The 24,551-nt window shown below is 44.3% G+C and overlaps 1 long non-coding RNA gene across 1 annotated transcript; it reads left to right on the top strand.

Annotated features, from left to right (window-relative positions):
• The first annotated feature begins 218 nt into the window (after positions 1-218).
• LOC145538606 (uncharacterized) lies at positions 219-24,551 on the top strand. Its single transcript, XR_014077079.1, has 3 exons — positions 219-251; positions 1,051-1,097; positions 22,893-24,551. It is a non-coding gene; the product is annotated as an uncharacterized LOC145538606 (long non-coding RNA).

Below are 24,551 nucleotides of genomic sequence, written 5' to 3'. Positions count from 1 at the left end.
TTCTCCTTTCTCCTCCTCTTTATCCTTCTTCTATCTGTTCTCCTATCCCCATCTTCTCTCTTTTCTCCTTCTCCCACCTCTAGCCCTTCATCCACCCAAATAAACTTCTCCTTTCATTCAAGGCCAAGTTTTGAGCAGCCTGCTCTGACTGGAGTAGACCAGGACATGCTGAGTTCCAATCTGTTGCTTAGCACCAAGGTTGCTTGGATACATCTCTCAATGACTACTGGCCTTTGCCTTTGACTACTTATGTATGTAAGCTATGCAGTGAATACCCCTGTTCAGAGAAGCACTGGGCCAGAACCAACTTTCACAATCTCCTTTTGAGTGGCCTTGGTGGTGGCAGGAGTAGGGGGTTGTTTTAAAAGAAAAAAGACCTGATTTTTTTTTTATTGCTGGTTTAGCAGTGATAAAGAACTAGACAGTGAGGAATGAAACACAATCATCCAGTGAACACAGCTCTGGGACTGTCTTCATACCAGCATAGGAATGAGTCAAGAGAAATATACCAGGATCTTCAGGAAAAAATAATTCTTATCCTCCTCCCGCATGAATCATCACCTGTACCTGTGATCTGTATTCTTAAGAGAAAAAGTGTTGGTGAATGTGTGTGCGAGTGTGGATGGTGAATGCATGTGAAGGGGATGAGGAGAGAAAAAAGGGAAAAACAAATAGGACCTTTCCACAAATGTCAAGGCAAAGTGAAGAATTATAGTCTCTGTGCATAAATACACCAAGGAGATAGAAATGGTACTTAGAGTTTGCAGAGGCCTTCGTTTTATTGGGTTCTCAGGCATACCCTTGTGAAGTGACAGCTTCTCTGTCCCCATTCTTATGTCCAGGCTTCACTTGTGCTAGAATCCTTTAATTCAATCTCTATGTCCCATCTTGTCTAAGAGACTGTGCTTGGGGATAAAAAGACCAAGGGAAAGGTGGATATGATTGAAATAGTGTACAAAGATGCAGAAAGGGCCAGACCAAGCATGAGAATCAGCTGAGGATGCAGATGGGGGTAAAGGAATGGACTGACCCAGGAATCCTCTTCTGTAGGAGGAAAGCATTCCCAGGGTGGTGAAGAGCAGGAAGCAAGACCCAGGGTCAAGATGGAGTGAGAGATGGAAGGGTGAGTAAGGGCTGATTAATGGTCTGTGCACTCGACTGAGGGGAGAGGGCGACATCCAAGGGCTAACAGGGTAGGTGAGGTGGGGTAAGCATGCTGAGTTTATTTAAAGAGATTAATACTGAGACATACATGTCCTACTATACAGTTCAGTTGCTCAGTTGTGTCTGATTCTTTGCAACCTGATGGACTGCAGCACGCTAGGCTTTCCCGTCCATCACCATTTCCCGGACTTACTTAAACTCATGTCCATTGAGTCGCTGATACTATCCAACCATCCCATCCTCTGTCATCCCCTTCTCCTCCTGCTCTCAATCTTTCCCAGCATCAGGGTCTTTTCCAATGAGTTGACTCTTTGCATCAGGTGGCCAAAGTATTGGAGCTTCAGCTTCAGCATCAGAACTTCCAATGAATGCGTGTTAAATCACTTCAATCGTGTCCCACTCTTTTCGACCCTACAGACTGTGGCCTGCCAGGCTCTTCTGTCCTTGGGATTTTCCAGGCAAGAATACTGGAGTGGGTTGCCATGCCCTCCTCCAGGGGATCTTCCTGACCCAGGAAGTCTCCTGCATTGGCAGGTGAGTTCCTTACAACTAGCGCCACCTAGGAAGTCCTTGCCATGGAGAGTCAGATTTGATACATGTGCTAGTGCTCTGCATCCTTGCTGTAGCATTTTCCTTCCTTTTCTAAGTGATGGTTATCACTGCCCTGATCAAGTTAATGTATCTTCGCTGAATATCTATTCTGGGAATAGTCTCATACATGGAGGACACACAAAAGGCACAGCGCCTGTCTTGTTGAGGGTCTAGTCATAGGGACAAGATGTAAAGGAATAAGAACGCAACATATAATGAACTTCTCGGCGGCAAGAATATTACAGAGTGAGTTTATATGAGCTCACAGAGGAGAGATGGAGTGAGCTAGAAAGAGAAAAAGAGAAATTGGAATAGACTTAAGAAGAAAAGGTGAGTTTTAGTGATGTGGCACTGAGTCAGAACTCACCTTTCTGAACTTCAGGTTCATCCTCTGTTAATGGGAAGGCAGGAATACTAGATTACTTCTAGCACCAGACTTCACATGCTATGGCTCTAAGATGAGAGCACACCTAGTGTGTTTCTGAATCTGAAGGTCTGCCCATGGACTTTCACAGCATCACTCACTGTCCCTTGCCCCTGAACCTCTTCTTTGCACCTGCACCAGCAAACTTGAGGTTCATTTCCAGTGACAAATGGTCTTGGCTGAGGCTTGGGAGAGAGGAGATGTGTGCAGCAGAGAAGAGAGCTGCGATGGTTTTTGCCAAAATAGGGAAAGTTTCTAGGCACCCCTTCCCTGTCCCATATCCTTATGAATAGTGTCAAGAAACTGTAGGCGCATGCTTGCTTGTATCAAGCCTCAGCCCTATTAATGACCAACAATGGGGCTGAGCCTTCCTTCCTCCCTACTTCTCCTATATGAAGCCCCTAACATGTAGTAGTAATTGTTGTCATTTGCCCTGATTTCAGTATTAGCACGTTGCTCAAAGTTGGGTACTCTGCTTGTCAGCAGGGTTCCAAACTTGGAAAGAGATCTTAGAGTTTCTGAGAAAAAAAGATAGATACTTGGAAGGGAAAAATAATTTGCCCCACATCACCTAGTTAGTTAGACAAATTGCAGAAAGCTAGGTTTAGAACTCAGGTCCTTTAATACCCATCCTGCACCAAGTCTGGGTTCCAAGACCCTTGGCAGTAGGTAGGGGCTTACTAAATACTTCACAGAGTTAGGATTTCACTGGGTCTGAATGATAAAGGTTAAGGGAGTGTAGCCTTGTTCTTGTTTAGTCACTAAGCCATGTCTGATTCTTTGAGACCCCATAGACTGCAGCACACCAGACATCCCTGTTCCTCACTATCTTCTGGAGTTTGCTCAAACTCATGGACATTGAGTTGGTGATGCTATCTAACCATCTCATCCCCTGCCACCCCATTCTCCTTCTACTCTCAATCTTTTCAAGTATCAGGGTCTTTTCTAATGAGTTGGCTCTTCACATCTGGTGTCTAAAGTATTAGAGCTTCAGCTTCAGCATAAATCCTTCCAATGAATATTCAGGGTTGATTTCCTTTAGGATTGACTGATTTGATATCCTTACAGACCAAGGGACTCTCAAGAGTCTTTTTCAGTACCACAATTCAAAAGCATCAATTCTTCACCACTCAGCCTTTCTTTATGGTCCAATTCTCACATCAGTACGTAACTACTGTGGCCACACCCCTTCTAAATGGTGCACTAGCTAGTTCTCTCTCACATCAGGGGCATTTTTTTCTTTTCCGACCTTAGAGATGAGCTCCTTAGTAGAAAGTCAAACAGAGAAATTTTCCTTTGGAATTGAAACTGAGTCCCTGTAGAATCAAATTCCTCTGATGAGCTTATGATTAACCTCTCCATCCAAAACTTTATTTCCTTTCTTGTCCTGGACCTGTTTCCTTCAGGACTAAAAAGAAAAATCAAAGAAAAACCGGGTATGGGAGGCATTGAAATCAAGCAGGACTCTGCCAGACCCTCCTGGGTACAAAAGTTATTCTGTGTCCCCATCTCTTGCTTTTACAAAAAGGCTTTGGTCTCTTAGGCTTTCCTTGAGTTACAAAGAGCAGCTCCAAGCAGTTACTAATTAGGACAGTGAGAGAATGTAGAAATGAAGTAAAAGCGGTCAAGAAACAAAATGCAGTGATAAAGCAGAATCTTAGTTCTCCTCAAGGGACAAGAATAATGGTCTGATACATGCCTTCAAGTTGTTCTCCAGGAAAAAAGGTCCCAGCCCAGTGAAGGATGTTGACTTGATGCTGAGCACAAGTGCAGAGATCCCAGACTGTATGGAACCAGGAGGTGGATGATGAAGATTTCTCATCACCCTCGTCCCTCACCACCAACCTATCAGAAGAAAGGCATGTCCCCTGCAGCCCTTGCCCCAAATATTTTTAAAAATCCTTCCTTGAAAGCTATCAGAGAGTTTAGGTCTTTTGAGCATGAGCTGCCCATTCTCCTTGGCTGATGCCCTACAATAAACCTTTCTGTGCTCCAGACTCTGATGTTTTGGTTTGTTTGGCCTCATTGAGAATCAGGCATGTGGACTTGGGTTCAGCCATCAAATATGAGGATTCTTATTTCTCCCATGTTGTTATTGTTCAGTCACTAAGTCACATCCACCTCTTTGCAACCCCATGGACTATAGCACGACAGGTTCCTTTGTCCTTCACTATCTCCTGGAGTTTATTTAAATTCATGTTCATTGAGTCAGTGGTTCTATCTAACCATCTCATCCTCTGCCATTCTCTTTTCCTTTTGCCTTCAATCTTTCCCAGCATCAGGGTCTTTTCCAATGAGTCAGCTCTTCACATCAGGTGGCCAAAGTATTGGAGCTTCTGCTTCAGCATCAGTCCTTTCAGTGAATATTCAGAGTTGATTTCCTTTAGGATCAACTGGTTGTATCTCCTTGTAGTCCAAGGGACTCTCAGGAGTCTTCTCTCATAGGTTCGCTGAAGTCTATTGATTAGGACACAAGGCTGGCTAATGGGGAGAAACATTAGCAAAAATGTTCTTGCTCAACATACATGTTAGCTTGAATAGGTCCCATCTATAACCTTAGTTTTCTGATCTTTGAAATATCAAGATGCATCTCCTAAGAGTCTTTAAAATAGGCACATTCCCAGTATCCTCTCAGGACACATGGAATTAAAATGTCTGGGGCTATGGTCCAGGAATCTGCCTTCATAACAAGCTGCTCAGATGATTCTAGTGATTTTGGTGTGCAAATTACTCCACTGCATAAGCCTTGAAATTCCTCTGGCCTTATACTGTATGTGGAGAAGGGATGTAAGGAAATATTTCTCAAAACCAAGAGGTTTATACTCTCTAGGTGTCTTTATCTAGTAGAGAAGTAAGAGAAAGAAAAGCAGCAATTTTAAAGGCGAGAATTTCCTGGGGCACCATTGTTTTCTTTCTAGAGTTTCTGTGGAATGAGACAGAAAGACTTCAGAGCATTGGGCCATCCTTTTTAAATCAGGTTGTCTGAAACCCTATTGCTTTATGTTTTCATTTCCCTTCTGTTTTCCCATCCCCTTTGATGAGGTCTTGTGTAAATGTTTCAGCGTGGTTGCAATTGTGCTATAAAGTACTGTGATTTGGGTCATGTTTTGTCTAAGCACATGGTCCATGTGCATGTATACATGCTCAGTCACTTCGGTCATGTCTGACTCTTTACAACCCTAAAGACTGTACCCTACCAGGCTCCTCTGTCCATGGGATTCTCTAGGCAATATGCTGTAGTGGATTTCCATGCCCTTTCAGGGGATCTTCCTGACTGAGGGATCGAACCCATGTCTCCTTCCTTGCAGGTGATTCTTTACCTCTGAGCCACCGAGGAAACCCATGTGGTGCATAGTCAGAGGGAAATTCTGATCCTACCCTCTACATCCCCATCTGAGATCAGGTCATAATAAGTGAGACACTCTAAGAAGGTGAAATTCAGCTGCCAGAAGCAAAACTATCCTCCTTCCAAAAGGAATATTCTTCCAATGTTTGTCTTGGAGGTCACCATGTTAATTTTAATTATTAAAGAGAATTTTCCTTCTAGAAAATCCTACAGGGGCAAGGAGAGGGTGATACAGAGACTCTGAGATTTCCTGCACACTCACTGAGGGAACACCAGCATGTCAGTCACTCCAAATGACACATGTTGGTGGTCACTTGGGACCTTGAAAGAGGAGTGAGGATTTGTAGCTGGGGGATGGAAACAAGTCCCTGGAATCGAGCCTTTATCAGAACATAATTTGAAAGAGCCTTAGTTGATACCAAGCCAGTATACCTGTGCTTTTCTTAGGCTATAGACTACAGATGCTGTGCTGTGCCTCCCTGTGGTGTCCTCTGTCCCCTCCCAGGGCAAGACATCCCAGATTTCTCAAGAGAAGAGGCATCTGTTAGAGAATAGAGAGCCAGTCTCTCTGATCAGAAGGCAAATAGTAGCCATAGGTAGACTGGTTTCCCTTGCAAGTGAGAGCAAAATTGTTGTCTGTGATAGAGAGCAGGAATGTTCAGGCATGTGCCAGAACCAGAAGCCACCATGATGATCACCATCAAAGGATTTAGAGGCCAGGGTCACCAATGGTTAGCACTATCATATTGACTCTTCCTATAAGGACTCTGGACCAGTGAAGCAAACGGATAATTCTAGGAATCTACTCAGCTCCTCTTTTTTGCCCTGAGAAGGCAGCTTTCCCCAGGGGAGAGAAGTCACCGAGCTGATGATGCAGACCCATGCATCACCTTTTGTAGGTGGTGCATTTCCACAAAGGTATTTTGAATTTGTACATACAATATAATACAAAGACATACATATGTGCATTTCCTATGGTTCCAATAGTTCCAAAAGTCCAATAGTTCCAGTTCTCCTGTTGGTCATCACCTATGAAGCCACATGTGTGACTTGTGTGTGCATTCATGCTCAAGTATGCATCCATAGATGCCCGTACATGTGCCTCCTGACACACACACGCATCTGTGCCCACATGGTGGATGCTGTCAGCTGCAGTGCCAGGTGGAGCCCCTGCTATTCACATATAATGAAGCACAGAGATTTGCCTTCTGTTCGGGGTGTTTTCGCTCCTTTATCATCCACATTAAATGTTACAAGCACTTGACTTTATGACTCCTTCCATCTGCATATTAAGCAGCTGACACAGGCAGCCTCCTCTTGACAGTGGTCTGTGCAGGCCTGCAGTGTTATTTAGAGTCCTGCCTTGAGGGGAGACAGAGAAGGGTCTTTCATGTCAGGCCAGGTAACCTTTGATGGCAATGGGAGTGTTCGCATTTCAAAGCTGCTCTTCTTTTGTTAGAGGGGGAAAAAAAAAGGATTGGGAACTAGACTTCCTGCCACCCCTATGCAGATGGATAACCAGCTTCTCAGCTGCTATATTTGCTTGCTCTCTTAATAAGACCCTGGGCTTCATATTACCTAGAAAGTTCAGGTGTCCTTTTCAAAGCCCTTTTCCTCCTGCTGTTGGAGCTGAGAGTGCCTGTGTGTAGGGAAGGCTGCTATCACTTCTTGCTTAAAAGTCATCCGGAAGGTGACAAAGCCTCATTAGGAAGCTATCCTTTGCTGACCACTGGATAGAGCTCTGACTCTGAGACCAGGGAAATCCCTTCCTCGCCTTTCTCTCTGCTTCCCCTTCCTCCCCCCTTTCCTGTCCTCATCTCCTCCTGCATCCTCACCTCCATTTAGACTCTCTCGCCCTCATTCTGTTATCCCTTCTCCTGACTTCTGACCTGGACTCCATCTGTATTTGTTAATCAGGAGTTCTCGAAAGTCTATAATCTGAGTCCCAGAAATGACAGGCAGGCTCAATTGCTCATTTTGAAGGCAAAGAAATGAGCAGCAGAGGAGCACAGGGGCCCTCCACTGGGTCTACACTCCTCAGTGTGAATGTCCTCCCGCCTGATCTTCCAACCCCCTACTTATTTCCCACATCCTCTCTCTGCAGCCTGCCTGTTTTCCCACCGATGTCTGTGACTGCTCAGTTTGTGAGCGGCTTTGCAATGTCAGGGTGTGATTGAGAGGCTCGGGGACAAGCTGCCAGGGAGGCATTCTTGCTTTGCTTTTCATTTCTGTTCTCCCATGGCCCACCAACCAGGTATGAAAACAACCGTGCCCTGGGTTTACACAGAGCCTCTCATCCAAGAAATCTCAGAACAGTTTTCCAGCCAGTCTGATAACACTCATTTTTCTAGACAGGGAAAGAGTCTTTTTAGGAAGGGAATTTGGTTGCCAAAGACTGTTCTAACTACCTCTGGGAAGAGCTGCAGGATGACTGGGCAGCTCTCCCACTGGCATTCTGGGCTGCCTGCTGGTTCTCCCTAGCTTTGGATGGATAGATTTAGATCATGGGGACCACAGCCCAAAAGATATTTCCAGAACAGAAATCCAGCCTTAAAACTGTGGGATGAATTAGGACACACTATCTTCCTCCATATCAACTCCTTGCTTTTTGGTTAAGTAGAAGATAATTTTGAGTTATCACAATCTCCAAGGCCCTATTTTTGTGATATCTAATTCATTAAACCCCATAATCCTAAAAACAGACTGCCCTATGAGTATCTGGGTATCTCACCTGATTGCTACTCTTCTGTGAGTCGAGCCAGCCCAGGAAAGTGCCAGAGTCTTTCTTTCCCATTTTGAAACTGTTAGTCGCTCAGTCGTGTCCAACTCTTTGTGACCCCATGGACTATAGCCTGCCAGGCTCCTCTGTTCATGGGATTCTTCAGGCAAGAATACTGGAGTGGGTTGCCATTTCCTTCTCCAGGGGATCTTCCTGACGCAGGGATCAAACCCAGGTTTACTGCCTTGTAGACAGATTCTTTACTGTCTGAGCCCTCAGCAAAGCCCCAGTGAAGTGCTCAGCCATGTCTGACTCTTTGCGACCTCATGGACTGTAGCCCACCAGGATTCTCTGTTCATGGAATTCTTACATGAACATAAATGCTGCTTGGACTTCTTCCCTACCACCAAGCCTCCTTCTTCAAGCTGAGAGTCTAGCAGTCTGTGTATTTTGAGTGAAGCAAAGAAATAAGGAGAAGGATAAATAGAAGAAAGGAGAGAGAGAAGGGAGAGGAGGGAAGGATGAAAAGACAATAGAGAAAACAGGAGGAGAGGGGGTCAGTTTGCTGAATTTGCAGAGATCACTCTTGACTGGGGGTTGATTCCAAGTATGTGGGAATTTCAGACATTGTATTACATTATGAGTGCACCCCTCCTACCATCTTGTCGGGGTTTTTACGTCTTTGGATGTAGAATATCTTTTTTGTAGGATCTAGTCATTTTTTTTATCAGTGTTTGTTCAGCAATTAGTTGTGAATTTGGAGTTCTAGTTGGAGAAGGTGAGCTCAAGGTCCTCTATTCTGCCATCTTGTCTCTGACTCTCAGATACTGTGTTAGTTCAGTAGGGCAACAGAAATGTGTTTTCTTACAATTCTGCAGGCTGGAAGGTCAAGGCGTGAGAAGGGTTGGTTTCTCCTGAGGCCTCTCTTATTGACTTATAGATGCCTGACTTCTCCCTGTGTCCTCACATGGTCTTCTTTCTGTCTGTCTATGTCCAAACTTCCTCTTCTTATAAGGACATGAGTTGTGTGGACTAGGACCCATGACAGACCTCATTTTAACTGAGTCACCTCTTAGAAGGATCTGTCTCTCAAAAGTTACATTTTAAGATACAGTACTGGGGCAGGGAAGAGGGGTTTAGGACCTTAACATACAGATTTGGAGAGGACACAGTTCAGCCCATGAAAGACAAATTATCTCTAATCTTGATGATACCTTTCAATCATTATAAGTATCCCCATTTTAAAGATGTGAATCTGGAACATAAGAGAGATTGGGAAACACACCCAAAGTCACACAGCTAGTAAGCAACAGAGATGGAAGGCACACCAGTCTCATCTCTCCAATGCTGAGCCACTACAGCCATGCCATGTGGCCTCTGGACAGAGGAGGGGTGGCTAGATAGTAGACAAAAAGGAACATGGCTTCCAGAGCCACACCAACCCCAGCTCCTTCCATCACAGCATGTCCATGACCATGACAATGGTGAACATCTCCCTGTTTCGGATATCTCATTTTTAATATGTTTATAAGGCCTGTAATAAAAAATTATGGCTAACAATAAACAACACTTTCACTCTTCATGGCCATTCTGCATGTCATACACAAATGTGAATGGGTATGAGAGTCTATGGCAAATATCTAGTTATATTATTTACTATGCCTTTTCAGAGTCAGCATATATGCAAATGTTGCTTCCCGGGTGGCTCAGTGTCAAGAATCTGCCTGCCAATGCAGGAGGCGCAAGAGATGCCAGTTCAAATCCTGGGTAGGGAAGATCCCCTGGAGGAGGGCATGACAACCCACTCCTGTATTCTTGCCTGGAAAATCCCATGGACAGAGGAGCCTGGTGAGCTACAGTCCATGAGGCCCCTGGGAGTGGGCTACAGTCCTTGGATCACAACTGAACGACAGCACACATGCACACACTTGTGCAGGACACAAAAGGTGGGGCGTAGAAACCTAAATCCCTGACAAGATCACTTGGCAACTGGTTTGATTCTCCCCATTCTAATGACTATGATTTAGCTACAGTGCAATGCCATGTTAAGCTGTGATATTTGTTTTATCACCCCTATGTAAACAGTGATATCTCTGAGGGCAGGCAGGGGGCTTATTTTCCACTTCTCCTGTGTCTCTGCAGGGCCTACCAGTATGCTGGCTGGTAGCAGATCTTATAAATCCTCTCTGAGTTCGGGAGAGACCTGCGGAGGGAGAATTTAATAGCCACACAAATAAGTTCTTATATTAGTTCGGCATTGCCACAATGATGCTATAACAACCAGCCACAAGATATCAGCGTCAAATAACAGTAAATGACCATCTCTCACTCATGGGTCTTCAGGCTGACTGGGCAGCTCCCCTTAGTAGGGTGGGCTTGAGTGGCTCTGGTCCATGCGTCACTCACCCTTTCGCTGCTGGTGAGCTAGCCAGGGCATGCTTTTCTTAAGGAGGTGGCAGAAAGCAAGCCCCACTGCTCAAGTACATTCCAAGACCCTGTTCATGTCTACTAAGACTTTTGTTCAATGCAAATCCCTTGATTGTACCCCAAGTCAAAGGGTAAGGAAGTGTGCCTTTCCCACAATGAGGCAAGAGTTTGGTTCCCAGGAAGGGTGAAGAATTGGGACAAACAATATAATCTATCATGGTTCTTCTGAATCCTCAGACATTATTATCACTCTGCCATGCTCATCCTGTATCCCCATTCATAGGAATTGTTGGGAGAACACCAGCCTTTTTTTTTTTTTATCTCTTTCAGATAATGTTCTAAGAGCATCACTCCAGTATTCTTGCTTGGAGAATCCCCATGGACAGAGGAGCCTGGCGGGCTATAGTCCATAGGGTCACAAAGAGTCAGACATAATGAAGCGACTTAGTACGCACACAAACACACACCAAGAGCATATCTCCTGTGTCTAGAGATTGATTACAGGGAGCCATGACATGGTTGGGTCTAGAAATGAAGTCAGCCCTAAAGCAACCAGAGGATTAACATCCCCAGCACCCTATCTCAAAACAGTCATCTGCCTGGGCTGTGCATGTCATGCTTTGGAAATCACGAGAAACACTGGATGTTGACCTTCTGTGCAAGATAAGCTGAGTTCATCCTCATCACTGGCTGTGACCCACATCTCCAGCTAAAAAGTAAAACTAGTAATCTATAACCCAGAGGCCAGGAAACCCTTGCAGGGCTCCCCATCCCTCCTTCCCAGTGTTCTGCTGTTCAGAGAGGTCTTTTTTAAAGCTTTTAATTTAAAGGGACTTTCAAGTGCGGTGCTAGGGCAAATACAATTACAAGGAGATGTGATAAAGTGATTTTTTTTTAAGTGGACAGCCTGAGGCAGAGCCAAAGGACAGCCACAAGTCTGTAAGGGCTGCTGGAACAACCAGTTTCAAGGGAATTACAGTTTGGTACAATCTTAAGTGGCAGAATCTCCTTTCCCACTAATTCCTACCCTAAACCACTGAGCAAAGCTCAGTGTCTGGGAAATATTTTCCATCTTATTACTGGCGTATTTTCTCTCATAGACATCTGTGGGTGGGCACATGACAAGTGACCAGGTGGAATAATGCATATGCAAGGGATTATATATGTGCAATTATGATAAAATAGCTATCCATTTGCTCATCTGTATGTACGCTTAGAATAACCCACCTTCTTCCATGAAGATTTGATGTGCGTGAGCATGTTTCTGCTTCAAGTAACAGCATTCTCTCCCAACTGACTATCATGAGCATGTTTCTGCAACTCTAAGTCAGACACACCATTGGAACAATAATGCTTGTACCACTTCAGATCAGAAAGAGTTCCTGGCTCTGCTGGTTTCAATGTGAACTTGGGGAAGTCACTTAATCTTTTACAGTATCCATTTTTCATCTATAAAAGTGGGGTTAATGACCCTTGCCTCAGAGGATTGTGATGATGAATATCAGAGATAATATACTGGTACTTGGCAAGCAACTTTTCAATAAGTTAGTTTCATTTCATGCAATGGGGATGATGAGAATGGATACTCTCAATCCCCTTCAGAGGGATGGGACTTTTGAAAGTCTGGACATATGGGGGTTGTACAGCTGAAGGTTTAGCCTCTTAAAATGGGAACAGAGACCACAGCTGTAGCTTTATTGGTCATTTGGGAATTGATGTTGCCATTTTCATAGTGCCTAAGCAATGGGGTTAGAGAATGAGGTTTCCACCAGCATCAGCAGCAGAGGATGCCAAGGTGGCTGTGGTAAATGGGGATGCAGAGAGGCAAGGAGGGTCCCAGAGGAGCCTATGGGTTACAGCAGGGAGAGTCTTGGTAGGTGGATCCCCACAACTCAGGTCTCTGCAAGACCACTCAGGCTTGAGTCATTCTAGAAGATGGGGACCAGTGTCATTGGTATGGAAGTCAACTTTTTTAGTAAGAGGTTTCAACACCTTTGGGCTTCCCTGGTAGCTCAGATGTTAAAGAATTCAGGTGTGATCCCTGGGTTTTGAAGATCCCCTGGAGAAGGGAATGGCTACCTACTCCAGTATTCTTGCCTGGAGAATACTATGGATGGAGCCTGGTGGGCTACAGTCCATGGGTTGCAAAGAATTGGAGACTACTAAGCAACTGACACTTTCATTTTCAACATTCTCAAATATATTTTGTATTTATAAATATATTTATATTTATAAATATATTCACCTCTTTTTCATCTTTACATGAGGTAAATAAGGTAAATAGTTTGTCAATCTTATTTTCTGGAGGAAGAGACTGATTTTATAGGTTAGTGTACTTTGCCTGAGGTCACAGTGAGAAGACTCTATCTGACTCCATAGCCTACATATTGGCACTTCTGCAGCAGTTAAGGCTCCAGCCCCCTGAGAACAGGAAGCAGGTCCAACCCAGCAGGCACAGAAATGCACACAAGCATGAATAAAGAAAGATCTCACAGTTTCAACACAGCTTAAAGCACATTTTCTTGGGTAACCTTCCTAGACTACACCAGTACTGCCTCTTTGCCCCTCTCAACACCTATGACACTTAGAATTGGATCCAAACAAAGTCCGTCCTTGAGCCATCTACTCTGTGATTGTCTTATTTCTTGTATTGGACCATTTTCCCAAGGCATTCTACCCATTTCTCAGAAAAGCTGAAATACCTATTTTTTCTCTAAATCCCCTCAGATTTAGAGAAACACAAACCTCAGCCTCAAAGATGCCTATTACTATATTTTTAAAATCCCCTGGCATTTGAATAGCAGACTTGTTTCCTCAAGCCACACTATTTGCCATTCTTTGTGATGATGGGTGCTGTGAGCGATGGGAGCTTTTCATAAAGAGAGGCCCTGTAGCTAGAATAATGGTGAGAGCCAGGTAGTTCAATGGAGGAGAATTGCAGAAATGTTGCCAACTCACCTTAAGGGCCTTTCAGACCCATCAGCCCCTGTCACACTGAATCAGAGCAAGGCAGTGGTTTACAGGGGTCCTGAAGGAAGCAGATGAGTGGATAGTGACCACCACTGTGGGCTTTTCAGATGGCTCAATGGTAAAGAATCTGCTTGTAATGCATGAGACTTGGATTCAAACTCTGGGTAGGGAAGACCCCCTGGAGACGGAAAATGGCAACCCACTCCAGTGTTCTTGCCTGGGAAATCCCATAGACAGAGGAGCCTGGCAGGCTACAGTCCACAGGATTACAAGAGTCAGACATGACTGAGCAACTGAGCATGCACCCCACTGCAGGCCTACACAAACTCTAGGTATTGTGTAGGTGCCCCTTCCTAAAATATATATATATATATCCTTCTCTAAATAATCTCAGTGTCTGAAAGTCCACTGTTCAGTTTCAGTTCCTTTTGATTTTGTATTTTTTCTGTTAAATGGAAAGTTTTTTCATTAAACTATTATCAAGCTAGATTAGTGAGTCCTCTTGAAAGGCAATGAAGGAAGCAAAAGAAGAGAATTTCCATGAAGGAATGGGACAAAGGGTGCAGATTTGATGAGGGGGCAGGGACAGATGAGAGCTAGTTCTGGTATTAATGCATGGGAGGCTGCTTGGTGACAGCAGAACATTTAGGGAGAACAGAGGGAGGACCAAGCCATATCCCTGCTTTAGAGTCTCATCGGCATCTCCAAGCCTCCTGGAGGCTATCCTAGCCAGGGCCCTGCCTTGTTGTGTGATGCTCCATCCCATGTACCAGGCCTCCTTCCGTACTGCCTCTCATACGCTGCCACCCCAGGGCCTTTGCTTGTGCTATTTCATCACCCTAAAGCCCCATTTATACCTTATCTGCCTGTATATCTCATTTATTTCTCAGAGTTAAACTCAAGTGCTGTTTCTAAGAAAAAGCTTTCTTGGATCCTTTCAAGTTCCAAAGTATTCTTCTTCCCACTCTATCTGTCTATCATTTACAATTCTCCAACTTAGGCTATGAGTCCCTGGTGTCTCAGATGGTAAAGAATCTGCCTGCATTGCAGGAGACCCTTGTTCAATCCCTGGGTTGGGAAGATCCCTTGGAGAAGCAAATAGCTAGCCACTTCAGTATTCTTGCCTGGAGAATTCCATGGACAGAGGAGCCTGACAGGCTACAGTCCATGGGGTCACAAAGAGTCAGACATGACTGAGCAACTAACATGTTCACTTTTCTCAAGGACAGAGGCTATAATAGCCCTAAAACCTAGGGAAGTGCCTGCTAGTGTAGAGATTCCAAACCTTTCCAAGGAAGAAGTAGCAAAGGAGGAGAGAAAAGGGTCTGGAAGAATGGGCTTGGCAGCGTGCCACTTGGGCTTTTCTTTCTAGGACCAATCCCTGTGACAGAATCATTTGCCTTCAGAGTAAGAAAAATAAAATCCACTGGGAAAGAAGTAAAATTTATTTGACTCTATCCGGTGAATTATAAAGAACCCAGACCCTCTGGCACTCCCACACTGCAAAATGAGGAGGGCAAGATTTACCACCTGCCACCTGCTTGAGGTTCTTATGACCTTCACATTTGGAAAATTCATTAGATCTTTGAGAAGTGAGAAGAAAATCCTTGTCCATCATTCTTAGTGAACATCCAAGATTTTCAATGCTTATTAAAAGTTCCCCAGAATCTTAGACTGGGAAGAAAGCATTTAATGCATCGCCTCCCTTTTTAGATTGGCATGATGTCTCATAACAGAGCCGACACAATAAATAATTGTTGAATGAATAACCGAAGGAATTGTTGAAGCCTGAGGCTGCACAGTTTATTAGAGTCAGACCTCATTCAAAAGCCAGGTCTCCTGTCCCCCAGTCAAATTTACTCTCTAAGAGACCACCCACCCCTCATGGCAACTTCTGTCTCATTGCAACTACTAAGTATCATGCCCACATTCTCTTCTGTTTAAAATGCCGGTGTGTGCTACTTCAATTTCAAATGTAAGGCATATGAATCATCGAATCATTGAACTGCAATGAATCACTGAACAACAAAAAATGTATTCCATGTGGTAGATTTCCAAGCTGATTTTCCATCAGGTGGATTAACACTATATATTGAATAGAAATACAGTCCCAGATACAGTTTCGCCTAATTCTTAAACATCAGAATTGTGTGGCAAACCACAGCTTCTGGGGTCTCCAAGACAAGGAGGTAGGTAAAAATTAGGGAGTATGCCTGTGTGGGCTGACTCCAGAGAATTGGAGGCCGAAATCTTCAGGCTTCCTCTCTTATTTTTGTTTTAAATATTTCACTGAAGTGATAAAGAGCATCTCATGAATCTGAAGGCAGAAAAAAGGATTTTGAAAACATGTAAAATAATACTGTTCTAGAAACCCTGACAAGTCTTTAAGAAGGGTCTCTGTCTTTGTCTCTCTCTGTCTCTCTCTCTGTATCTCTCCATCTTTGTTTCCCTCTCTATGTGTCTCTCTGTCTCTCTCTCTCTCGGTCTCTCTGTCTCTGTCTCTCTCTCTGTCTCTATCTCCCTCTCTGTGTGTTTCTCTGTCTTTGCCTCTCTCTCTCTCTCTCTCTCTCGGTCTCTCCGACTCTCTCTCTTTCCGTCTCTCTGTTTCTCTGTCTTTGTCTCTCTCTGTCTCTGTGTGTGTGCCTCTCTGTCTGTGTCTCTCTCTTTCTCTCTGTCTCTCTCTCTCTCAGTCTCTCTGTCTCTGTCTCTATATCTGTGTGTGTCTCTCTCTGTCTTTGTCTCTCTCTCAGTCTCTCTGTCTCTGTTTCTGTCTCTCTCTAGGTCTCTCTATCTCTCTCTGTTTCTATCTGTCTCTGTCTCTCTGTCTCTGTCTCTCCCTCTCAGTCTCGCTGTCTCTGTCTCTCTCATGCTCCATTTCTGACTGCAGTCCAGGCAGTGGGTAGAAGATGAGGAAGGACTTCAGAGAAAGGTCTGTACAGGGTAGGTGATGAAGCTGAGGTGTACCTCCAGGCCAAAGGAGCCAGAGTAATGCAGCAAGTGAGCAGCATCACACAGGAAGGAGAGTGGCTCAGGCTCTGCCACTGGACTGAATGGGTGGGAAGGATATCCAGGAACACCACACAGGAAGTCATCAGGGTGTCCACAGGGCACTTGCAAAAACTGTTGGCAGTGGTTACAGTGCTTCCAGTGATGCTATTCTCTCAGATAAGACAGAGGCTGGGAAGGCTCCTTCAATGAGTTACAACTTCATCTTGACCCACTCATTTGGTCCTTCTGATGCTGGAGCCTGTGAGCCTTTCCCCACCCAGTGCACTCAAAGCCACAAGCTACTGGCCTTTTATTGCCATGCATATGAAAAAGTTTGCTTCCAGGTTTCCCAGCTCTCATGATTCCTCTTTCAATCCCTGCTTCCCCCACCCCTCGCCTTCCAAGTGACTCCATTCCCTGGAGCTTGGGACATGTATATGATCTCCATCTTTCTCCCTTACCCCAGCTATTTCTAAAGAAAAGGGTCTGATCAATAAATCCACCATGGGATATAAAACACTAATAAAGTTTAATAACTTGCCTCTCCCAAGAGTATTTGCATTTTAACAGGGGAATTGCAGCCTAAGCTAAAGGAATTAGGCTGTAATGGTACAATTTCAGGCACCATCAAGCAGCTAAAGAAGGTTTTGGGGGTGACAGGGGGTCTCCCTAGCACCTCTGGAGCTCTCCTGTTAGATGCTACCTCCTCTAAGGTCGACCAGTTGATCAAGAGAGCAGGAGCGAGCACACTTCCTGAAGTTTCTTTCTCAGCCCAATCTGTAGGCTTACCTTTCCGGAATTGCTTACTCCTTTACCCTGCCCTTATTCTCTTGTTGACCTATTGTTTCAGTCTGCAAACTCTGACTGTCCTGCTTTGTGCCTGGAGACCCCCTGTGAACTCGGCAGTTCCAAAGATCAGAAATAGCTTAGACCCAAAAGTCAACTTGCCTAGACTCTACTCCTGCTGCCGTGTGCCCCTCCTTCAGACTCCTTCTTTATTAAAAACAAGATAATCATATTGCCTACCTTAAGGATTAGAATGAGATGCTGCACGCAAATTTAAATAATAATTGCTTGGTAAATATTTTATATTATTTTCATAATATGAGTATCTGTAGATTCCAGGAGCCTGTAGCCCAGAAGCAAAGTGGTATGCAAATAACTCCAAAGCCCATAGGGATTTTCTCTCATTCTTCCAGGCTAAATGGAGAAGAGTTGTCCTGCTGGAGCAACTCATTCTCAGGAGGGGCTGAGGAGGGAGCAGCCAGGAAACAGCCAGTCTGGTGTCTGTGGATCAGAGGCAGAAAGCAAAATGGAGGTCACTTCTGTAGACCCTTGCATATCAGGGAGCATTTACTGTCTTCTTAAACAGACACCTCATCTGTGCTTTGAGAAGACAATTCTGTCCAGGTAGGAGGCGGATGAGAGGCAAACAGAGCACTTAGGTAGCTATTTGCAAATGAGGCAGATCAGATCTGAGACAGTGGATGGATGCAGAAAAGGAAGCAATAGGTTTCCCAAGGTCTTACAGCTCTCTTTCTCATACTGTTGGTTGACGCATTCCAAAGGTGCATTTGTGCATATTCAGATTTCATTTTGGTGACATTGAATATTAGTTCACAAGCAAAATACAGTAAGCCCCCACATATGAATCTTCTAGTTGCGAACTTTCAAAGATGTGAAACTGTGTTTCATAAACATCAGGTGTTAGTAAAATCCCAGCTTGCCCTCCATCTCCTATTGCTGATGATCCTTCAGCTCTACCATCTCCCACTTCCTCTCCCTCCTCCAGTCAGGAACTCTTCTTGCCTGTTCACTTGATGCCAGCCCCTGTATGCCAGCTGTTGTACTGGACTACTGTACTTTTCAAGGTGCTGTACTGTAAGATTTCTTTATTTTTAGTGCTTGTTATGTGTTATTTGTGTGTAAAGTATAAACCTGTCAGAGTGTAGTACTAAATAGCCAATTGTGTTAGTTGGGTAACCAGGCTAACTGTCAGCCTTACAAACAATTGGGCTTAGGAACTTGCTCTTGGAACAGAACCCATTCGTATGTAGGGCACTTACTATATTTCAATTTTAAATATTTTAAAGATTTGCTTTTGTTCTCAAGAAAGTTCCCATTCTCTCCCCACATCAAACATACCTTGCATTGTCTTTCTCTTTCTTTTAACTCTTCATCTTTCCTGTCATTTCTGAGTATCTCCCTACAGTGACTTTTGGACCAATGTATGTCTTTTTCAAGAGCTGCATAGAGAAGATACTTTCTCTGACTGTGTTCCTTCACACTCCCCATGCCCTCTTTCCACCTGAGCAAATCTTCCTCTAGAGTTTGAGGAAACTTCTGAAAAAGAATGACCTCCTGGACCTATTTCAAAAGGGCAAGTACATCAGCTCTTGGTACTTTTCTGAGTCTGTGGGCTCGTGTGGGGCCCTGTGAGCCATGGGCACCCCACATGGTATATATAACTGAGGGGCATGAATGGGATTTGATCCAGCAGCACCTCCATTCTGATTCCCAGTCATGACCTCGGGAATGGAACGATGGATTGGAGAGATTCAGGTGACCCAATATCAACATGGAATGCTCCCTCTGATATTTCATAGTTTCATGAAGAATAAGGGCAGAGGGAAGTACAAAAAGGGAACAGAAATCCAGTGGGTTCTTGACTAAATCCCATTAGATTGAGGACCACTAGAAGATGAATAATGGGTCTTATATTTGTGTCTCCACATCCCAGTTCCTCAGTGTCCGGCGTAGTATAGAAATTCAGTGACAAAATGAGGTCACTGGAAGTGTCGGGTGAGGGCATTGGAGGGCAGAGAGTCACTGCTTTTCAGCTGGGGTCAATAACAATATTTCCAAACAATATTTCCAAACCAACTCTGATCAGAGGAAACAATGTTAGTCACCTTGGCCTGCCACAGGATGCAGTCTAGAATACCCTTACTCCCCTGGGCCAGGTTTCTACTGTATCTGGCAAGGGTCCTGGGCACCTGCTTATTCAACTCCCTGAGCATCTGCCAACCCCTAGCCTCAACTAGCAGAGAGGTAACTGCCATCCTTGATGGCCTGCTGCCTCCCCCATACTTTGGGCCTTTTATATATTGACTATAGCTCAAACCAAGCCTGTGTTAGCTCTAGACTTCTGTGTGTCTTATGTTTTCTATATTAACTATAGGGCTTCCCAGGTAGCACTAATGGTAAAGAATTTGCCTGCCAAGCAGGAGATGGGGATTCTATCCCTGGGTTGAGAAGATCCCCTGGAGAAGGAAATGGCAACCCATTACAGTATTCTTGCCTGAGAAATTCCATGGACAGAGAAGCCTGGCGGGCTACAGGCCCTGGGGTTGCAAAAGAGTCTGACAAGACTTAGTGACTGAACAGCAACAACAATCCTACCCGGGGCCCAGCTTGGCTCACCTTCACACCTGCCTGCATTTTGACACACGAGCTGGAGCTCAGAGTCTCACAGCAAGGCTTAGAGGAGGTAGGCAGAGCCCTGGATAGATGTGAGCCTGTCCCCTCCCTCTCGGCCCAAGGATCAGTGACAGTTGCTCAGAAGGGAGCAGTAATGGAGTTTTTATTGCTTGTGCTTCATTGCATTTGATCCTAATGCCAGAAGGTTATTGTTCAGTTTTTTTTTTTCAGGTCAATGCTAATTAACTTTATTAATGCATTTTTGGTAAGGGGAAAGCAATAGAGCTAGGTTCCGCTCACATTTGTTTGGCCCTTACTGTCAAGCAGCATTGGGTTTAGCATGTCTATTTAGAATCTGGGGCTAAGAGGCAGTGACCTTTCTGGATGGTCCAGAAAATTGAGAGTAGAGCCCACAGGGCTGAGAGAGAGCCATCTCCTAAGGAGAGAAAGCAGGGAGAGGGTGAAGAAGGACAAAAAAGATAAAGACAAAATAAATGGGTGAAATGGAAAGAAAAGCAAAGCAGTATGCTAGAAGGAGCTCTGAATTTGGAATCTTCCCCAATGTAACATTTAACTTGTAGTAAGTTGTCAATATATGTTAGTTGAATTTTAATGGGATCAGTGTGACTGAGGTGTGGTGTTTCTACTGAGGTTCATTCATTTTTCTTCTTTGAATAAATATTTACTTGGTGTCTATGGTAATCCAGGCATTGCAGTAACTGAGGATGTAGCAGAAAGACATAAATACTAATAGGACCTCACATTCTAGAGGGCAAATACGTCCCAGAATAAAACCACTCAGTACCTTATATTTTTATTGGACTTTGCCTAATTGCTACCTCTTCTTGTTGACCCCAGAGGGTAGGGACCATGTCTTATACCCCTTGACATCAACGCTTTGAGCCTCCAATCTACATGTAATACATGACGTAATACCACTACATGTAATACCATGATGCTAACCCAAGGAAAGTGTTCTGGAAAGGACCCTACCACCTTTAGAGAAGGGGCAAGAAGATGACAAGATGGGGGCCAACCCAAGATCCAGAAACATCCTATTCTCTCTTCTCTCAGATGGGAGCAAGACAGAGGTCAAAGTTTATCTTTTCAAACTTAGGAACCCATCATGTCAGAAGAAGAGCTTGAGCTGCATGAATATGAGAGCCTTTGAGTTCTCCGCAGCGATGTATGCTACGTGCCTCAATCAGAGAGATTCCCTGGGAGATACTTATTAATTTCTTCAATAACCAAGCATTGGGATGATGCCGTGTCATCAGCCTTGAACAGAGGAGGGAGAGGGACCTTGGAGGCAGAGTGTTTGGGCACCAGAGAGGTCCTTGGCTAAGGTCAAAACTAGGCACCTGTTTTGGAATCTAAGGACTAAAGAGAGGTCCAGGTCACTGTGCATTTCCTTTGGTAAAAGAAAGCTTGGTAAAGGAAAGATTTGGTAAAGGAAAGACTGTAAAGGAAGACTTCTTGGTGGCCCAGTGGTTAGAACTCAAAGCTTTCATTGCTGAGGGCCTGGGTTGGGGAACTAAGATCTCACACACACACACACACAAAACGGGGTGGTGGTGGTGGGGAGAATGTAAAGGGTAGGATGAAGAAATTGAGGGTCTCAGGGGGTACAGAAGAGTTTCAGTAGGCACATTCTCAATAGCGTACACATGTCTTCTTTCTCTCACATGCACACTAACATACACACGCCACAAATAAAGACTCTAGACTCCTAAAATATAATTCTACACAAACTATGTCCAACTCCCACTCTCAGAGAGCATGAGTGTCTGCAATAGAATGGGAGACCAGTGCACAAACACACATGCTCACAACACACTTCTGGGCACGCGCACACACACACACACACACACACACGAAGATCCAGATGAGGAAACAGCCATCAAGGGGGCTCTGCTGCCTTACTCTTCCCACCGACTTTTTTTTGACAAATATATAAATAATAAAATAGTAATAAAACTCCGTTACAGTTTGTCTGCTGACATGGAATGGCTCATCCCCTTAATTCTGCTTCCGTTTCCCAAGCGGCTCCGTAGATCACAGAAGAGATTAAATGTCCTCATGTGTGATTGGGAACATTTGCACAGCTGAGAATTCACAGCATGCTGACATGCCAGGCTGAGCCCAGTGACTGGCTGCCACATTGGGCAGGTAAGCAAGCTGACTGATGCTGGGTGACCTGAGTTCAAATCCTGGCTCTGCCACTTCTATTGCCTAGCCTTAGGCAAGTTGATTGGCCTCAGTTCCCTCACCTCGAAGATAAGAATAAGAGTTTACCTAGCTGGACTCTGTGAGCCTTAGTGAGGTAATTTTCATTGATTTAAGTGTCTCTTATTTGTTAAGTAAATGAATGTCCTTTTGGTGTTAACAAATGAATATTCTAAACATTTCCCCAGTGTGTCTCTGAATATTAATATATGGTCTCAGAGTTCTCTATTTTATTTCAGCAGTCCTCCTTAAAAATGGAGCTTTCAATTACTTATTTGTTTAAATTAAAGTGATTTAAAATGAATTATCTTGAATTCTGACAAAAAAAATTAAAGACACCCTAGGACATCTGAGAATTTAACCTAAGAAGATTAAAAGACTCAAATCCTGTGGATGATAATCCGTAATATTCATACAGAAATCTTACTTTTAAGATCATCTCTCATGTAGTAGGGGGCTTCCCCGATGGCTCAAGCAGTAAAGAATATGCCTGCAATGCAGGAGACACAGAAGATGAGGGTTCGATCCTTGGGTCAGGAAAATCCCCTGGAGGAGGAAACTGCAACCCACTCCAATATTCTTGCCTAGGAATTCCCATGGACAGAGGGGCCTGGCAGGCTACAGTCCATGGGGTCGCAAAGAGTTGGAAACAACTAGGCCCACAAGCCACCTCATGTATTAGGTCCTCAAAACACACTGTGATGAGTGGAACGATGGAAATCATGGAGGCAGCCAAGCTTCAGAGCTGACCTGCCAGTGAGTGGGAAGACTGCAGAGCCTGTCAAATGATGTCTGGGCCAGGACAGAGTCAGCCCCAGCTCTCAGCTTCCAGACTGGCCCTGACTCCAGGAGGCTGGCCCTGTGACCAGCAAGCGGTCACAGCATAGGTCACTGTGCTGGCCTGGTCACGTACCACCTACCACCCATACTCTGCAGCATCTCACACTGCATCACTGCTATCTTATCTCAGGCCATGGTGCAGCCAGCTGGCCCATGAAGGACCCTCGACATAACCACAAACTGCCCGCAGGCTCCAGACACCCTCACCCCTCCCAGGCAATTTGAGCATGTGTATCAGTGTACCAGACTGAACTCTTCCTTAAATCCTACAGCTCCCACTCACCATTCTGCTTCACACAGCCTTTCTGTCTCAATTTCTTGGAAGTAGAGATCCTGATTAAGAGTGTATTTGAAGTCTTGATAGAAATTTCTAAATTGTTTTACCTAACCACCAACAGTAAATGAGAGCATCTGTCTGCCTCACACCTTTCCCAGTTCTGAGTACCCTGTATGTGTATGTGTGTGTGTTTATGTGTGTGTGTGTACACACGTGTGTGTGTGAGAGAGAGACAGAAGAAGGGTGGAGGGTAAATCTTAGTTATATTATCAGCAGGGAACACTCTTGGGAGTGGTCTTTCTGAAACTGGAGAGATGTGGAAACTGATTCTTCTGACACTGAAGGGCGTGAAGGCCATTCTCCTGCACTGGATAGCTGGAGAGTTCATTGTCAGCTGAAGCTGGGAGGATACATTCTCCTTATGCTTCTCTGTTTCCCCAGAGAACTTTGGGGATCTGAAGTAGTACAGTTGCTATCAGTTTCTTTTCCTCTGCCTCTGTCTTGCAGATCCCATTTTAATACAGGAAAACACTCAAGTAGAAAGTGTAGAAGCATGTTTTCCGGAGATTTGATTTCCTTCTTTTATTCTTTTTTTTTTTCTAATTGAAATGCAGTTGATTTAAAATATTGTGTTAGTTTGAGGTGTGCAGCAAAGTGAATTGGTTACACAAATATATACATATACATAGGGGCTTCCCTGATGGCTCAGTGGTAAAGAACCCACTTACCAATGCAGGAGATGTGGGTTCAATTCCTGGGTCAGGAAGATCCTCTGGGGAAGGAAATGGCAACCTACTCCAGTATTCTTGCCTGGAAAATCTCATGGAAATAAGGAGCCTGGTGGGCTACAGTCCATAGGGTCACAAAAGAGTTGGACATGAATTAGCAACTAAATAATAACAATACACACACACACACACATATATACACACATATATACATATATATATATGTGTGTGTTTGTTCTTTTTTGAAATTCTTTTCCAGAGATTTGATTTCCTGATTATTCAAACTTTTGTTTTATTTTTAATATACACTGATACAATGCTTACTCCTTGTCAGGTGCTGCATTAATCATGCTGCAAAGACTAACTCATTTAATACTCACGGAAGATCTAAGAATGGATCCCAATATAGCCTGTTCAAAAAAATAAGAAAA

This window comes from Giraffa tippelskirchi, chromosome 1, assembly GCF_054371585.1.
Source record: "Giraffa tippelskirchi isolate mGirTip1 chromosome 1, T2T-mGirTip1v1.2.pri, whole genome shotgun sequence".
Classification (NCBI taxonomy): Eukaryota; Metazoa; Chordata; class Mammalia; order Artiodactyla; family Giraffidae; genus Giraffa; species Giraffa tippelskirchi.
The sequence above is the reverse complement of the archived record's forward strand: the minus strand, read 5'-3'. Positions and strand labels throughout refer to the sequence as shown.